This window comes from Lolium rigidum, chromosome 4, assembly GCF_022539505.1.
Source record: "Lolium rigidum isolate FL_2022 chromosome 4, APGP_CSIRO_Lrig_0.1, whole genome shotgun sequence".
Classification (NCBI taxonomy): Eukaryota; Viridiplantae; Streptophyta; class Magnoliopsida; order Poales; family Poaceae; genus Lolium; species Lolium rigidum.
In genome coordinates, this window is record NC_061511.1 from 202,285,759 (window position 1) to 202,304,155 (window position 18,397).

Consider the following 18,397-nt stretch of genomic DNA (forward strand, 5'->3'; position numbering starts at 1 on the left):
GACATGCGGGTCCCATTTAGCGACAGCGGTATCACCGTTTGAGAGGCGGCAGGGGATCAAAAGAAAAAGGCAAGTGACCAAATATGAGGTGCCAAAAAAATCCAAGAAAAGAAAGTTTTATAGTACATAGAGGATGACATGCGGGTCCCATTTAGCAGCAGCGGTATCACCGTTTGAGAGGCGGCAGGGATCGAAAGAAAAAGGCAAGTGACCAAATATGAGGTGCCAAAAAAAATCCAAGAAAAGAAAGTTTTATAGTACATAGAGGATGACATGCGGGTCCCATTTAGCGGCGGCGGTATCACCGTTTGAGAGGCGGCAGGGGATCGAAAAAAAAAGGCAAGTGACCAAATATGAGGTGCCAAAAAAAACTCCAAGAAAAGAAAGTTGATTGCACATAGAGGATGACATGCGGGTCCCATTTAGCTGCAGCGGTCTCAACGTTTCCAAGGCGGCAAGGGATCAAAAGAAAAAGGAAGTAGCCAGAAATCAGGGGGTCAAAAAAAATCCAAGAATAGAAAGAATTTTGGTTCATAGAGGATGACATGCGGGACCCATGATCCTGCATCGTAAACGGCTCGATCGGAGAACGTTGAACGAGATGGCGCGATCGAGAAAAAAAATAATGCCAGAGAGGCTGCCATCTGGGCCCTACATCCCTCGGCGGTGCGGATTTGCGTTGACTCGGCCGGCGAACCCGAGATTTCGAGATGCACCACGTCCCGGGCCACCATACGCGACGTTTTGGCCGCTTTCGTCGGGCTAGGTGGCCTCAAAACGAGAAAAAAAAAGTTTTGACATGCACCACGGAGGGACCCAAAATCGTCGGCCATGGTACACCAGCAACCACGGCGCGACTTCAACTTCGTCGGCCATGGCAACTTTTCTTGTAGTGTCCGTTAAATCGGGGTATGCGAAATGTTCCCGGTTCCTAGCTGATGGAGGGATTTCGGTGTTTCCCGAGCATTATGCCCTATTGAGACGAGCTTCACCCATTGTCGGGTCAGTAGGTGTTGTGTGGAGGCTTCATGTTTTTTGGTGTATGCTCCCTGTATGTCCTTTGTTGAATAAATTAAAGAAGATGGCCGTATGCATCTTTACGATGCAGAGGTTGGGGGTCTCACCCTCCATTCAAAAAAAAAGGAGAGCACGTTCTTTGGCCTTCTTCTCTTTCGCTATCCTTCCTCTTGTAGTGCAAGCTTATGCTCTTCTACCCTCGTCTTCCTCTCTTCGGCCGCCGAACTGGAACTTGGGCTGTCGGGCGCCTTCATCGCCTTCATCGGTTTCCTCTCTCGTTGGGCGCCTGCCAGAACAAGGAGAGGGCGAGCAGCCATGGTTTCAGACAAGGTGACCTTGGCCGCACCCTTGCTGTTGTCCTTGATCTCCCGTGCGTTGACGTTCACCGTGATTTTTCTCCCCAACTTTCCTTGACAAAACCATGGGCATGACAGTCAATTCCGGCGGCGTAAAGCCGGCGTGGTGTCGTAGCGGGATTGCGGATGGGAGCGTTGGTTCCATTCCGACCGGAGACGGGGGTGGGAAGCTGAGATGCAGAAACAGCGGGAAGGTGGGTAAGAAGGTGGGAGAGGGGAAAATATACTCGGCCGGTGGCGTGGTCAAACATAGTTAGCCTCCTTTTAGGGACCGGCTCTTATAATTTTGACTCCTCTAACAGTATAAACGACCGGTTAGGCGCAGTTTTAGCAGAATTTTACTCGTCGAAGGCGTTTTAAGGGATCGCTTCGAGATGCTCTTAGGGGCTGTCGACCGTGTTATCTTGCGTTTTCCATTGCGCGCTGCCGCGGGCCATGGGATCATGCGTACAAGCACGTCAGTTTTGATGTCGATTTCTGCATTATGTTCACCGAAATTTGAAGGTCATGGAGTGGACTGGGAATTGGAATTTCGAAAATTAGATTTAAACTCTGAGGGTCTTTAATTTTTTCGACAAAGAGTATATATCAATATCAGAGATACCAATTACACCCAGCCTCTGCAACAACGCACTGCCCTAGCGACATTACGGATGCACACAGACAAAAAAGAAAGAACAATTACCAAAAAAGAAAAGCCCCGTTACAGTGATCTAATCCTTTAAACAACAACACTAACACCACCATGACAGCACCAGAAGTTCAGCTTCTCCAAAAGCGACACCTCCAAGAAGGTAACAGTGCACCAGCGCTGTCGTCGCCCGATCATAGATCTTAGGTTTTCACCTGAAGAAAATCCTCACTCTCAAAACAATGCCTTCAACAAGGACATTTCCAGGCACAACCAATTAAGGCCAGACCTTGGATTTTCACCGTGAAAGGTACGATTTTGAACTTCTCCTGTGCAGTCGCCCCCACTCGCATGCCGCTGCTCAAAAGACACCGATCACGAAGCCAATTCCTCCTCGCTACCCAGACTCGAGCCACCATTGCAAGACCACAAATCTCGACTTTCATGTCATTCTCCGCCAGCACCACGGAACGAAAACGTGCTCCATGATATATAATAACCACCAGCAGAGCTTCGAAACGCTCCCTCTGTAACCAAACGGCCAGAGTAAAAACATGGGTGCGCTCGACCGAATTCCACCCGATCCAGCAACCTCCAGGCTTGAATCGCCCAATAAAGCGCCGGCGGAGCCTTCCGAAACACGACACATCTGCCAAATCGATGAGGACAGGCACCAGCAGATCTGCATCTTGGCGCGAGAAGAAATCCAAGGACCACTGCCATTATTCGCAAGATCAGCTGGTCCCCACACTGCTGGTCAACTCCGATGCAGCAAAAGCCAAAAGAGGAAGAAAAGGGGATCCAGTGCAGGACCGGACTAACCCCACGATCACCGGATTGGGCCGCAGCCATCCACCAAATCTCGCGGATCTAGTCTTTAATTGGTCCAGTGCCATGTCCCCGGGGAGAAGAAATCGGTCTCCCCAGGGTTGAGCGATGCGGAAGGAGAGAGAAAGTGTTGACTGTCAGAAACCCACCGGCGGGCAGCGACGGTCAACACGGTAGAGCCGGGAACAACCTAGAGCTGCGGCTGGCTGAGGTCCCTCCGAGCGACGGCCCGCAAAGCCTTCTGGTCACACGTCCGATGCTGATTGCAAGGGCGTGCCACCTGACCTATACCCGGTCAGGAAGGTGATGGAGATGCCTCGCTTAGTTTCCTGCATGGCATACACGTAAACATTAAATACGAGCCTCGATCGGCTCTCAGGTTATCCTGTGAATCGGCTTAAGGAGCCGATCCACCCATGATTCGTACGGGGTGCACGAATATATGGTGGTCCTGCTTGATCAAGATAAAGCTAATGAGATCTACGACGATTTAGGGTTTTCACCGCATAATCGGATCATCCTACTCCAGGTTGGGCCTCGCGGCCACGCACGGTGATCGTAAGCCGATCCTAAACAAGGCCTAAAAACCAACACGAAGTTGATCCCCGGAACATCCTGTTTAGGACTAGCGAACGACACCCTACGTGCCGCTGGATCCTCCCCCTTTGTAAGGCCTAACTATTGCGGATATTAAACTAATCCTTGCGTAACAAGGAGCAATCGTAACGGATCAGATCTACTAAATAATGATCAAGCGGGGTGCCGCCCCACACCTAAGATAGGTGTGAGGGCGGCTAGACATGCAAGGGTTGCACTACGATAGCATGTTACGCGAAGAACTATGCTAACCCTAACACATCTATGATAACTACGTTGCTCGCCATCAACAAGGCTTCGATACGAGCAACGCATGAACAACGTGGAGCTTGTGCTGCCTAGATCGCAAGATGCGATCTAGGCGAGCATGTCGCTTACCGGTAGAAACCCTCGAGACGAAGGAGTTGGCGATGCGCCGAGATTGATTTGTTTGGTTGAACGTTGGTTGTTGTTTATTCCATAAACCCTAGATACATATTTATAGTCCAAGGGACTTTCTAATGTGGGAATAATCCCCACCGTGTACGAGACAAACTCTAACTTCTAATCTATGATGCAATCTACTATAATTAAAGATACAAGGGCACACTAGCCCAACTTAGCATAACAGGCTGATTCTTGTTCTTTCTTCTACGTATATCTTCAAGTCCATCTCAATCGCGGCCCACCTCTGACTCGGTCAAATTCTGGTGATAACACATGCCCCCTGGTTTTGGAAATGACATTTCCAAAATCATTACGCTTTTCTTTCGTCGGGTCATGTCGTGGCAGAGCAGAAACTGCCGCAGAATCTTCCATCATTACGCCTCGCCTCTTGGGCTCCTCTGAATCGAATTGACAATTTCGGCACCACATCCTCGAGAACCGTCATGGCATTAAATTTCCACTACACTCCCTTTATTTATCTGCGCCAAATGGTTCACCACTCCATCCCCTTGCTCTGCTCTATCCACCAGTGCCAAAAACCCTCTTCCCCTGCAGCCATGTCTTCCTCTTCCTCCTCTGCCTCAGGCCTCTCCCTCCAATCGTCGCCGAAGAACAAGAAAGAGGGCGACCTCCACTCCGGGGAGGACCCCATCTCCTCTGACAAGGGGAAGACAGAAGGAGAAGTAGAGAAGACCAAGGCCTCCCCCTCCGCCAGGCTCCCGTCGAAGAAGCGCTCCCGCATGTGGGCGGACAGCGAAAACGACGATGATGACGAGGAAGGAGAAGAGGAGGAGGAGGAAGATGATTCCTCCTCCTCTGCTGGGTATCCGCCGACGAAGCGCTTCCGCAGTTGGGCGGATAGCGAGGATGATGATGATGACGAGGAGGAAGAGGAAGCTCCAGCCGCCGGCTGGGGCAGCAGCGGCGAAGACTTCTCCGGCAGTAGCGCCGATGGCGACGCCGACGACGATGCTAGCGAGGAGTAGCTATGTAGGATCAGTAGTCCCTTGAGCAATCGGCTCTCCTTTTGTTCTTCTTTGAGCGGTCGGCTCTTTGTTGTAAAAGATCCCAATATTAATGAGGAATCTCTCTTAACTTGATCTAGCCGACTTCTTATCGCACTGATTTGGCCGATTGTTAACTTGATCACCGCTCAGCAAGCCGATGGCAACGCACCGATAACCTGCGAACCTTGCTCAAATTCGGATCCCCAAACTTCCAACCGAACAGGCCCAATCCGTAGTCACTGAGCGTAAGGTTATCCATTGCTAACTCAACCCAGAGGCTGGAGATGACACCTCTGCGGGACAGGCTCCTGCTCCGTTCTATCCCTCAAAAGCTATCCCTCAAAAGCTGAGACATAGAATCAGCCGATTTCAACAAAATCGGCTCCTTATAGCAAAGGACCTTTCGCGGCAAGCTGCCCCCCGAGCCTCAGTCAAGGCGAGAAAGGTGGCGAAACAGCCAAACGTGCCGCCATTGGCCTCACATCACAATGTAGAGCCAGCCAATTCCCAACAAAATCGGCTCTCCAGAGCAGAGAACCTTCAGGGTGAGCTGCCCCCCGAGCTTCTTCAGTCCACTTCTTTGTCCTTGCTGGTCAGATCGGCTCCTTTCTTTTGGTGGATCTGAGGCCATCCATTCCTAACCTGATCTGCACGTCCATACTGCTCTTGGCATTGGCATTGGTCCATCGAGTCTTTCTTCGTGGCCCACTCCCTGCTCCATACCTCTTGAGTTGATGGCCATGCATCCTTAACCTTAAGACGATGTCTGCTGCATCGGCTGTGCTTAAAAAAAATTAGAATTTTTTTTTACGGCCGATTTATGTATCGGCCCCAATACTTCAATACCCATCATCAAAGGATATTTTAGGCTGCTGGGCATTTGCAGGACGCTTCTACTGAATATCCTCATGTTTTATCCACCTGGGTGCCCCCCCGAGCCGATTCTTTCAAGGGGCTTGATGGTATCGGCTCTGTCGGATTAAATGTTGAACCCAGGCAGAATTGATGTTGAGGATAATTTTGGCCGATCGCTGGAATCGGCCTCCATATCTATTGAAGTGTTGACTGAAGGTTCTGTAATGCTCCTTCATAATTTTTGGGGCCGATCACAAGGATCAGCCTCGCCCCGTTTGCTCATTGCTTTGCCTCAGCTACATGGTCAGGCCAGTGGATAAAACCAGCTTAACCCTTCCCTTCGTTACGTCGATGCGCTCGCAGTCGTCCAAATTGATACCTGAGAGGGGTTCTTGGCCTGCTGCTTCCCATGCGTTCATGCCAGCCGTTGAAATTTCGGCTGAATCATCGGCCTGGACGACTTCTACCTCATCTCCATCCCACTGTATTATGCATTGGTGCATCGTGGAGGGAATGCAGCAGTTGGCGTGGATCCAATCTCTTCCCAGCAGAACAGCATAAGTGCTCGTGCTATCGACGATGAAAAACGTTGTAGGGATAGTGTTTCTTCCTACGGTCAGATCCACGTTCAGAACTCCTTGTGCGTCAGACGCTTGGCCGTTGAAATCGCTCAATGTCACGTTGGTCTTGATTAGATCTGAGCTAGAGCGTCCCAGCCGACGTAGCATAGAGTACGGCATGATGTTGATCTGCCGCTCCGGTATCTACCAGCATCTTGTTTACAGGCCTCCCATCGATATATCCTCGCAGGTAGAGGGCCTTCAGATGCCGGTAGCTTCTTTCTCGTGGCTTCTCAAAGATAACCGGCCGTGGGCCGCAGTCAAGTTGTGCCACAGATGCTTCGTCAAACCCTGGAGCACTGAACTCCGAAGGGAGGATGAACACCATGTTTGTACCAGCCGATGTTTCATCATTGGCTTTCCTCTGCTTTGGGCGCCACTCCATTTTCCGTGGACGACCCTCTTCATCCAGGGTTCGCTGAACTTTCGCGGCCAGATCGGGTCGTGCCTTCCTTAGCGTATGCAAGTATACCCTTTCAGCTTCCTCCAGGCCGCGCAATCGTTGAACCCTGCGTTTTTGGGAACGGCTGAGTCCGTCAGGGCACCACCTTGGCCGGTGGTACCTGTCTTCTTCTTCTTCTCCCTCGTCTTCTGAATCCTCGAGATCTGCCCAACGAGGTGACTCCGCGCGTTTGCTTTGTGGTGGGAGAGGCCCTAGGCGCTTGAACACAGACACGTTGGCTGCCTCCTTCTTCTTCTGGTTGCATTCTGGGCAGTTGCCGATTGTGGGCAATCGGCTCATTCCTGAATCCCAGCATTGTCTGAAGAAGGGGCAGTCCCAGTGCCTGGCGTTGTCGTCTTGCTCCCTTGATTTTTCCGTGGCACGGCGCTCATGCTCCTCCTCATCGCGATCGTGCCGACGATGTCTTCTGGCTTCTCTAGCCAGACGATCTCTCTCATCATCATCGCTGGATCGTCGGCGTTGGTCAAACTGACTCACATACTTGTTGAGGAGGTGATCAGAGAGGGGTCGCTGATATCTCATGTTCTTCACTCCTCCCTCTGTGACGTAGCGCTTGCCATCATGACGGAGCCGATCGCGTGGAGCGGCCTCCTCTGTGTCCTTGCTACGAGAGCAGCTGCCCTCGTCTCCATCTTTGCCAGAGCGGTTCCCAGGTCCTACCATGTTGATGCTGAACGAGGATCCTAGCTGGCAACCTTCAGGGTAAGTGCAGTCTACCATGTTAACGGCAGGAAAGGGCTGGGTGTCGACCTTCATGGCATACTGGTTGAAAATTAGACGCCCTTTTTCTATCGCCGCTTGGATGTGCTGACGCCATACCCTGCAGTCGTTGGTGGCATGGGAGAGCGAGTTGTGCCATTTGCAGTATGGCTTTCCGTTCAGCTCTTGCACCGTGGGGAATTTGAGACCTTCAGGAATCGTCAACTGTTTCTCCTTGAGCAGGAGGTCGAAGATTTGCTCAGTCTTGGTCACGTCAAAATCAAATCCCCTGGGTGGGCCTGGTGGCTTTACCCATTTGCAGGATACGGGGGGTTCCTCCCCGAGTCCATTCAGCCGCTGCTACCTCTTGGTCTCCCGCAGGAACTTCGTCTTCCTCTGCATCGACCAGGACTACTGCACGCTTGAACTTGTCTTGGTACGAGTCCGGGTGGCGCTGTTCATATGCCGATAGTTTCTGAACCATGTGCGCCGACGAGGGATAATCTGCTTGGGAGGCCATGTCCTTGAGCTGTGTTGCAAGGCCTGCTACGCCAACTCGATCGCTTCTTTTTCAGTTATACGAACCGAATAACATCGGTTCCTAAGATTCCTGAAGCGCTGGATGTATTCTGTCACAGTTTCTCCGCGCTTCTGACGTAGTTGTGCTAGATCGGCAAGGCCAGACTCGGAAGCTTCTGAGTGATACTGCATATGGAACTGTTCTTCCAACTGCTTCCAAGTCCGGATCGAATCTGGTGGCAACGAGGTGTACCATCCGAAAGCCGATCCCGTGAGGGACTGTGAGAAGAGCCTCACGCGTAGTTGATCCGACACTGAAGCCGGTCCTAGCTGTGCCAAATATCGGCCTATGTGCTCGATGGAGCTGGAGCCATCTGATCCACTGAATTTGGAGAAATCAGGGAGCCGATATTTGGGTGGTAGCGGGATCAATTCGTACTCGTCGGGTACGGCTTGGAATAGCCGATTGCCCTTCTTTTCGGCACCATGCCGAACTGGTCTCTTAGTATGGTACCGATCTGATCCGCCGTGGCTGGTCGGCAGGAGTTGAACTCTGAATATTCGCCGGGGTGGCGTACTTAGCCAGCCATGTTTGCTTTTCCAGCTCTGAGCCAACCGCTGGAGCTGAGCTCTGGAGGTTCGTCGGGGTGGCGTACTTAGTTAGCCACGTCTGCTTCCCAAGCTCTGTCGCTGACGTCCCTCCTGTTTTGCCAGAAGTCCCTGATGTTGTGGCCTGGTTTGTGAGTGCCCGGTTGCCACAATCCGGCACATACGTGCACGTGTACCCGTGAGGGATCTCCTTAGGCGCCTCGGGCAAGAACCGGTAGTCACTAGGGTCACCACCGATCTTGTAGATGACGAATGCCGGTGTAGCCGGCACTTCGGTGCTGCCAACGCATATGGCAGCGGTGGACGGGACTCGGAGTGGCAACTCTCCTTGATGCGTCCCGAGAGCTGGTCCCGACGGCGAGTACTGGTGCCTCATGATCTCCTGGATCACGCGAAGAGCGACACGCTCCAACGTGTTGACCAGGTTCTCAGAGTGACGGTGTAGCGAGTGAGCCACCAAGTAGTTGATCTCCTGCCGCAGGGACCTGGTGCGTTCCTCCAACGGGGCAGAGAGGTCTACCCCATCGAGTGCACCTTGAGGTGAGAACCCTTTCCATCTGACGCCATGGGAACGGGTTCTGTGAAAAGAGCCGATGAGGTCGGCTTCGAGGATGACTTTGATCTCGTCATACTTTTTCTTGAGCTCGTCCGTCAGATCCTCGTACGTGACTGGCGTGCCGTCCGCCATCTCAGATGTAGATGGCGATGTGGTTGATGTAGAAGCTGGTCCCACCGGGCGTGCCAGAATGTGTTGACTGTCAGAAACCCACCGGCGGGCAGCGACGGTCAACACGGTAGAGCCGGGAACAACCTAGAGCTGCGGCTGGCTGAGGTCCCTCCGAGCGACGGCCCGCAAAGCCTTCTGGTCACACGTCCGATGCTGATTGCAAGGGCGTGCCACCTGACCTATACCTGGTCAGGAAGGTGATGGAAATGCCTCGCTTAGTTTCCTGCATGGCATACACGTAAACATTAAATACGAGCCTCGATCGGCTCTCAGGTTATCCTGTGAATCGGCTTAAGGAGCCGATCCACCCATGATTCGTACGGGGTGCACGAATATATGGTGGTCCTGCTTGATCAAGATAAAGCTAATGAGATCTACGACGATTTAGGGTTTTCACCGCATAATCGGATCATCCTACTCCAGGTTGGGCCTCGCGGCCACGCACGGTGATCGTAAGCCGATCCTAAACAAGGCCTAAAAACTAACACGAAGTTGATCCCCGGAATATCCTGTTTAGGACTAGCGAACGACACCCTACGTGCCGCTGGATCCTCCCCCCCTTTGTAAGGCCTAACTATTGCAGATATTAAACTAATCCTTGCAGAACAAGGAGCAATCGTAATGGATCAGATCTACTAAATAATGATCAAGCGGGGTGCCGCCCCCACACCTAAGATAGGTGTGAGGGCTGCTAGACATGCAAGGGTTGCACTACGATAGCATGTTACGCGAAGAACTATGCTAACCCTAACACATCTATGATAACTACGTTGCTCGCCATCAACAAGGCTTCAAGTACGAGCAACGCATGAACAACGTGGAGCTTGTGCTGCCTAGATCGCAAGATGCGATCTAGGCAGCATGTCGCTTACCGGTAGAAACCCTCGAGACGAAGGAGTTGGCGAGGCGCCGAGATTGATTTGTTTGGTTGAACGTTGGTTGTTGTTTATTCCATAAACCCTAGATACATATTTATAGTCCAAGGGACTTTCTAATGTGGGAATAATCCCCACCGTGTACGAGACAAACTCTAACTTCTAATCTATGATGCAATCTACTATAATTAAAGATACAAGGGCACACTAGCCCAACTTAGCATAACAGGCCGATTCTTGTTCTTTCTTCTACGTATATCTTCAAGTCCATCTCAATCGCGGCCCACCTCTGACTCGGTCAAATTCTGGTGATAACAGAAAGTGATGTTGAAAATTATACGAATTTTGTTGCATTATTGTTGCGGTCAGAAACCCACCGGCGGGCAGCAACGGGCAACACAGTAGAGCCGGGAACAACTTAGGGCTGCGGCTGGCCCTGGTCCCTCCGAGCGACGGCCCGCAAAGCCTCTGGTACGCACGTCCGATGCTGGTGCAAGGGCGTGCCACCCGACCTATACCCGGTCGGGAAGGTGATGGAGATGCCTCGCTTAGTTTCCTGCATGGCATACACGTAAACATTAAATACGAGCCTCGATCGGCTCTCAGGTTATCTCCGTGAATCGGCTCAAAGAGCCGATCCACCCATGATTCGTACGAGGTGCACGAATATATGGTGGTCCTGCTTGATCAAGATAAAGCTAAAACGATCTACGACGATTTAGGGTTCTCACCGCATAATCGGATCATCCTACTCACGATTGGGCCTCGCGGCCATGCACGGTGATCGTAAGCCGATCCTAGATAGGGCCTAAAAACCAACACGAGGTTGATCCTCGGAACATCCTGTCTAGGGCTAGCAAACGACACCCTACGCGCCGCTGGATCCTCCAACCCTTTGTAAGGCCTAACTATTGCAGATATTAAACTAATCCTTGAAGAACAAGGAGCAACCGTAACGGATCGGATCTACTAAATAATGATCAAGCGGGGTGCCGCCCCTACACCTAAGATAGGTGTAAGGGCGGCTAGATGTACAAGGGTTGCACTACGACAGCATATGATATGAAGAACAATGCTAACCCTAACACATCTAAGATAACTACGTTGCTCGCCATCAAAAAGGCTTCAGTACGAGCAACGCATGAACAACATAATAAGCTTGTGCTGCCTAGGTCGCAAGATGCGATCTAGGCAGCATGATGCTTACCGGAAGAAACCCTCGAGATGAAGGAGTTGGCGATGCGCCGAGATTGATTTGTGGTGAACGTTGGTTGTTGTTTTATTCCATAAACCCTAGGTACATATTTATAGTCCAGGGGACTTTCTAATTTAGGCGTGCACCTAACCGTGCATGGGTTAAACTCTAACTTTCAATCTAAGATGCGATCTACTATGTTACGTATACACGGGCAATCTAGCCCAAACTTTGCATAACAGGCCGATTCACGTATTTCTTCCATGTATATTCTTCAAGTCCATCTTGATCGCGGCCCACCTCTGACTCGGTCAAATTCCGGTGATAACACATGCCCCCCTGGTTTTGGAATTGATAATTCCAAAATCACTCTGCTTTTTCTTCATCGGGTCATGTCGTGGCAGAGCAGGACCGTCGCAGTATCCTTCATCATGATGCCTTGCCTTCTCAACTTCTCCGCGTGACCTGGGGCACCACTTCCTCGGAAACTGCTGTGGCATTGAATCTCCACTAGGCTCCTCCTTTATTTAACTGTGCCGATTGGTTAGCCCTCTTCATCCCCTTCCTCTGTTCTAGCTATCGGCACCAAAAAACCCTCTCCTTCCATAGCCATGTCGTCCTCTTCCTCCTCTTCCGTATCTCTCCAATCCTCCTCCTCAAGCGAGTCGATCCCAGGGCACAACCAGATGGAGGCGTACAACAGGCGCGCTCCCAAGCATTGGGACGAGCGGGAGTGGGACTTTGATTTCGTGCCAGAGGGCCTACCCGAGGACCTCGTCTGGTCAGATGGGGCCATGCCCCTGACTGACGGGGAGGATGACCTCCGGTTCCTGATTGATGGAGCACTGGAGGCGGAGAGCGACGACGACGACCCTCCCTTCCGGGGTAAATTCACCTCCATCACCAAAGAAGAAAAAGAGGATGACGAAGACATCTCCTCCGACACGAAGAAGGAACAAGAGGACGACACCTCCTCCGACGAACCGCCGCCAAAGCGCATCCGTGGCTGGGCTTGGTCAGATGAGGACGATGATGATGACGAGGAAGAAGCCTCCACTGAAGGTCACAGTAGCAGCAACGAGGAACCCGTCGACAGCAGCAATGACGGCAGCTACCCCAGCGATGGCGAAGACAGCAACAGCCCTTAGAGTAGGGACCTACTAGCATAGGATTAGCAGTAGCAATCTGTTCCTTTTTTGTTGAACAATCGGCTCCTCTTTGTAAGAAATCTTATTATCAATGAAAAACTTCCTTTGATCTTGCCGATGTCCTTTATGCTCAATGACCGATGGCAACGCATCGGTCTCTCACGATAATCTTCGAGACAGGCCAATTCAGTCATCCCTCCAAGTTAGCCAGCTCCGCCGATGACGATAGCACTTGGTACAGCCGATCGCAGCAGGTCGGCGATTTGGTCTTGAGCAGGCGTCTTTAAGAGAGCCCTAGAACTGTTGCTGAATCAGCTTGGATGCTGAAACTGATAACTCTGTAACAAAAGCACCACTCTCCAGAACAGTTACGATGTAGAGTCAGTCGATTCCAACAAAATCGGCTCTCCAGAGCAAAGATATTTCAGGGCGAGCTGCCCCCCGAGCCTCAGTTAAAGTGAGAACAGTGGCGGGGATGCACAGTTCAGTCCAAGGGCCCTGAACTCAGGCAAATTGAGACAGCCGCCACGCAGAGGTCTTCACCACGCCTACGAGCGCAGCTGGGAAAGCGGCCAACTTAGCCAGGTCGACGGTAGACGTACCAGAGCCGATCACCCTTCTTCCTTTGAAAGCCGATATTGCAGATGAAGTACCAACGGCTTAATGAGCAACGGGCTACCTTGTGCCTAAACTGCCGAGCTGGCACAAAGGGTCGGGAAGCCTTCGACAAGAACATTGGCTCATTGCAGCCGGTAGATCTTGCGTACATATACTAGAGTCGATGTCCTTGCATCGGCTGTATGTCATGAAATTTTTTTTTTACTGGCCGATTTTTCCTATCGGCCCCCAATATTTCGCTGCACACATGTTCATCTGCACATGTTCATCTGATTAGGTGCCCCCCGAGCCGAATCTGACAGGTAACTGCAGATATCGGCTCTATAGTTAGCCAAGGCACTGTATTTGCACGTCGGCTCCGGTAGGACCAATGCTGATTTTCCCTGACTCATCAGCCGACGTAAAACCGCTGCCCAGTAGGTCGATGTTGAACACAAACAGAACATGTGGTGAGGATAATTTTGGCCGATTGCTGGAATCGGCCTCCATATTGATCGAAGCGCTCAATGAAGGTTTGGTAATGTTCCTTCACATCGGTTTGCTCTTGCTACACGGTCAGGCCAGTGGATAAGACCAACCTAGCCCCATCCTGTATCACGTTGATGTGCTCGCAGTCGTCGAAATTGGGTGCCTCGTGTAATCCTGGAGCACTAAACTCCGTTGGAAGGACGAGCACCATGTTTGTGCCAGCCGATGTCTCATCATCGGCTTTCCTTTGCTTGGGGCGCCACTCCATTTTTCGTGGTCGACCCTCTTCATCCAGGGTTCGCTGGATCTTTGCGGCCGCATCAGGTCGCGCCTTCCTTAGCGTGTGCAGGTATAACCTTTCGGCTTCCTCCAAGCCGCGCAATCGCTGAACCCTACGCTTTTGGGAACGGCTGAGTCCATCAGGGCACCACCTTGGCCGGTGGTACCTGTCTTCTTCTTCTTCTTCGTTTTCCAGATCCTCGAGATCTTCCACCCGAGGGGACTCAGCGTGTTTGCTTCGAGGCGGGAGAGGCCCTAAGCGTTGGAACACAGACACGTTGGCTGCCTCCTTCTTCTTCTGGTTACATTCTGGGCAATTGCCGATTGTAGGCAATCGGCTCATTCCTGAATCCCAGCAGTGTCTGAAGAAGGGGCAGTCCCAGTGCCTATCCTCGTCGCCTCGCTCCCTTGACTTTTCCTTGGCACGGCGCTCGTACTCCTCCTCATCGCGATCATGCCGACGATGTCTTCTGGCTTCTCTATCCAGACGATCTCTTTCATCGTCATCGTCGCCGGATCGCCGGCGTTGGCTATACTGACTCACATACTTGTTGAGGAGGTGATCAGAGAGAGGTCGCTGATATATTACGTTCTTTACTTCTCCCTCTGTGACGTAGCGCTTGCCATCGTGACGGAGCCGATCGCGTGGAGCGGCCTCCTCTGTGTCCTTGCTACGAGAGCAGTTGCCCTCGTCTCCATCTTTGCCAGAGTGGTGTCCAGGTCCTACCATGTTGATGCTGAACGAGGATCCTGGCTGGCAACCTTCAGGGTAAGTGCATTCCACCATGTTAACGGCGGGGAAGGGGTGGGTGTCGACCTTCATGGCGTATCGGTTGAAAACCGGACGTCCTTGTTCTATCGCCATTTGGATCCGCCGACGCCACACCCTGCGCGTCGTTGGTGGCATGGGAGACCGAGTATGCCATTTGCGGTATGGCTTTCCATTCAGCTCCCTGTACCGTGGGGATTTTGAGGCCTTCGGGTATCTTCAACTCGTTTCTCCTTGAGTAAGAGGTCGAAGATTTGCTCGGTTTTGGTCACGTCAAAATCGAACCCTCCGGGCGGACTCGGTGGCTTCACCCATTTGCGGGACACGGGGTTGCCCCCCGAGTCCATTCGGCCATCGCTACCTCTTGATCTCCCGCAGAACCTTCGTCTTCATCTGCCTCAACCAGGACTACCGCACGCTTGAATTTGTCCCGGTACAAGTCCGAGTGCGCTCGTTCATATGCCGACGGTTTCGAACCATGTGCGCCAGTGAAGGGTAGTCTGCTTGGGAGGCCATATCCTTGATTTGTGAGGCAAGGCCCACCACTGCCAACTCGACTGCTTCTTTTTCCGTCACACGAGCCGAATAACATCGGTTCCTTAGATTTCTGAAGCGCTGGACGTACTCTGCCACGGTTTCTCCGCGCTTCTGACGTATTTGAGCTAGATCGGCAATGCCGGCCTCGGAAGCTTCTGAGTGAAACTGCATGTGGAACTGTTCTTCCAACTGCTTCCAAGTCCGGATCGAGTCCGATGGCAACGAAGTGTACCACCCGAAAGCCGATCCCGTGAGGGATCGTGCGAAGAACCTCACGCGTAGTGGATCCGACGCTGAGGCCGTTCCTAACTGTGCCAAATATCGGCTCACATGCTCGATGGAGCTGGAACCATCTGATCCACTGAATTTAGAGAAGTCAGGGAGCCGATATTTGGGTGGTAGCGGGACCAATTCGTACTCGTCGGGGTACGGCTTGGAATAGCCGATTGTCCTCCTTTTCGGCACCATGCCGAACTGGTCTCTCAGGATCGTGCTGATTTGATCCGCGGTGCTGGCTGCAGGAGTCGAACTCTGAAGATTCGCCGGGGTGGCGTACTTAGCCAGCCATGCTTGCTTTTCCAGCTCTGAGCCAACTGCAGGAGCTGAGCTCTGGAGGTTCGTCGGAGTGGCATACTTAGCTAGCCACGTCCGCTTCTCGGGATCCGTCGCCGACGTTCCTCCCGCTTTCCCGAAGTCCCTCGCTGTTGCGGTCTGGTTTGTGAGTGCCCGAGTCACCGCGGTCCGGCACGTATGTGCACATGTACCCGTGAGGGATCTCCTTAGGCGCCTCATGCAAGAACCGGCAGTCACTAGGGTCACCACCGATCTTGTAGACGACGAATGCCGGTGAATTCGGCACTTCTGGTGCTGCCAACGCAAATGGCAGCGGTGGACGGGACTGGAGTGGCATCTCTCCTTGGTGTGTCCCGAGAGCTGGTCCTGATGGAGAGTACTGGTGCCTCATGATCTCCTGGATCACCCGAAGAGTGACACGCTCCAAAGTGTTCACCAGGTTCTCAGAGTGGCGGTGCAGCGAGTGAGCCACCAGGTAGTTAATCTCCTGACGCAGGGACCTGGTGCGTTCTTCTGACGGGGCGGACAGGTCTATTCCATCGAGCGCACCGTCAGGCGAGAACCCCTTCCACCTGATGCCATGTGAACGGGTCCTGTGAAAAGAGCCGATGAGATCGGCCTCGAGGATAGCTTTGACCTCGTCATACTTCTTCTTGAGCTCGTCGGTCAGATCCTCATACGTGACTGGAGTGCCGTCCGCCATCTCAGATGTAGATGGCGATGTGGTTGATGTCGAAGATCGTCCCACCGGGCGTGCCAGAATGTGTTGCGGTCAGAAACCCACCGGCGGGCAGCAACGGGCAACACAGTAGAGCCGGGAACAACTTAGGGCTGCGGCTGGCCCTGGTCCCTCCGAGTGACGGCCCGCAAAGCCTCTGGTACGCACGTCCGATGCTGGTGCAAGGGCGTGCCACCTGACCTATACCTGGTCAGGAAGGTGATGGAGATGCCTCGCTTAGTTTCCTGCATGGCATACACGTAAACATTAAATACGAGCCTCGATCGGCTCTCGAGGTTATCTCGTGAATCGGCTCAAAGAGCCGATCCACCCATGATTTGTACGAGGTGCACGAATATATGGTGGTCCTGCTTGATCAAGATAAAGCTAAAACGATCTACGACGATTTAGGGTTCTCACCGCATAATCGGATCATCCTACTCACGATTGGGCCTCGCGGCCACGCACGGTGATCGTAAGCCGATCCTAGATAGGGCCTAAAAACCAACACGAGGTTGATCCTCGGAACATCCTGTCTAGGGCTAGCAAACGACACCCTACGCGCCGCTGGATCCTCCAACCCTTTGTAAGGCCTAACTATTGCAGATATTAAACTAATCCTTGAAGAACAAGGAGCAACCGTAACGGATCGGATCTACTAAATAATGATCAAGCGGGGTGCCGCCCCTACACCTAAGATAGGTGTAAGGGCGGCTAGATGTACAAGGGTTGCACTACGACAACATATGATACGAAGAACAATGCTAACCCTAACACATCTAAGATAACTACATTGCTCGCCATCAAAAAGGCTTCAGTACGAGCAACGCATGAACAACATAATAAGCTTGTGCTGCCTAGATCGCAAGATGCGATCTAGGCAGCATGATGCTTACCGGAAGAAACCCTCGAGACGAAGGAGTTGGCGATGCGCCGAGATTGATTTGTGGTGAACGTTGGTTGTTGTTTTATTCCATAAACCCTAGGTACATATTTATAGTCCAGGGGACTTTCTAATTTAGGCGTGCACCTAACCGTGCACGGGTTAAACTCTAACTTTCAATCTAAGATGCGATCTACTATGTTACAGATACACGGGCAATCTAGCCCAAACTTTGCATAACAGGCCGATTCACGTATTTCTTCCATGTATATTCTTCAAGTCCATCTTGATCGCGGCCCACCTCTGACTCGGTCAAATTCCGGTGATAACAATTGTACATAAATATTCTTTTGGGGGTCTATATAGAAATGCATACTGCCGTAGTGGGGAGACATGGAGTACGAGACAAGTAATGATACATTTAAACTTAGTTCTCACAAAAACAAACATAATAATCTATCTCTAGAGTTTGTATGAAATACACAAATTTACTTATAAGAGTTATCACTGGATGTCTTCATCTTATCTAGGGATTCCTAGTTCAAGGGAAGCTTAATAAAGCTTGTTCCATATGCCCAACATGAAACATCGTGTAAATGTTATTTTTCATCCTAGGAACAAGTGAGCTCTGTACCAATTATATTTAAAAATGCATTTTAAAAAATCAGAATATATGTAATAATTTAAAAGAGCAAAATATTAAGTACTAGTTTCTCTACGAATATCACAGGAAGACTTGGTTTTTCCCCATGCAAAAAAATAAAGTGGTGCAAACGGACTGCTCTAAGTTACTAACAACCTTTAATTTTTTTTAAACGTTCAACTTATGTATAAGTAGCTAGAATCAAGAAAACTTTTGTCCAAACAGTACTCAAAAGTTAGGTCGTGTGATTTTTTGACAAATTTCAAATCTAGAAATATTATCTTTTTTACTGAGCTCCTTTTGTTATTTTCGCAATGACTTTATCCTACTTCAGCTT

The 18,397-nt window shown here is 51.4% G+C and overlaps 1 pseudogene; it reads left to right on the plus strand.

Moving 5' to 3' along the window:
* The window catches only part of LOC124648050, a 42,883-nt pseudogene that overhangs the window by 20,134 nt on the left and 4,352 nt on the right, over positions 1-18,397 (plus strand).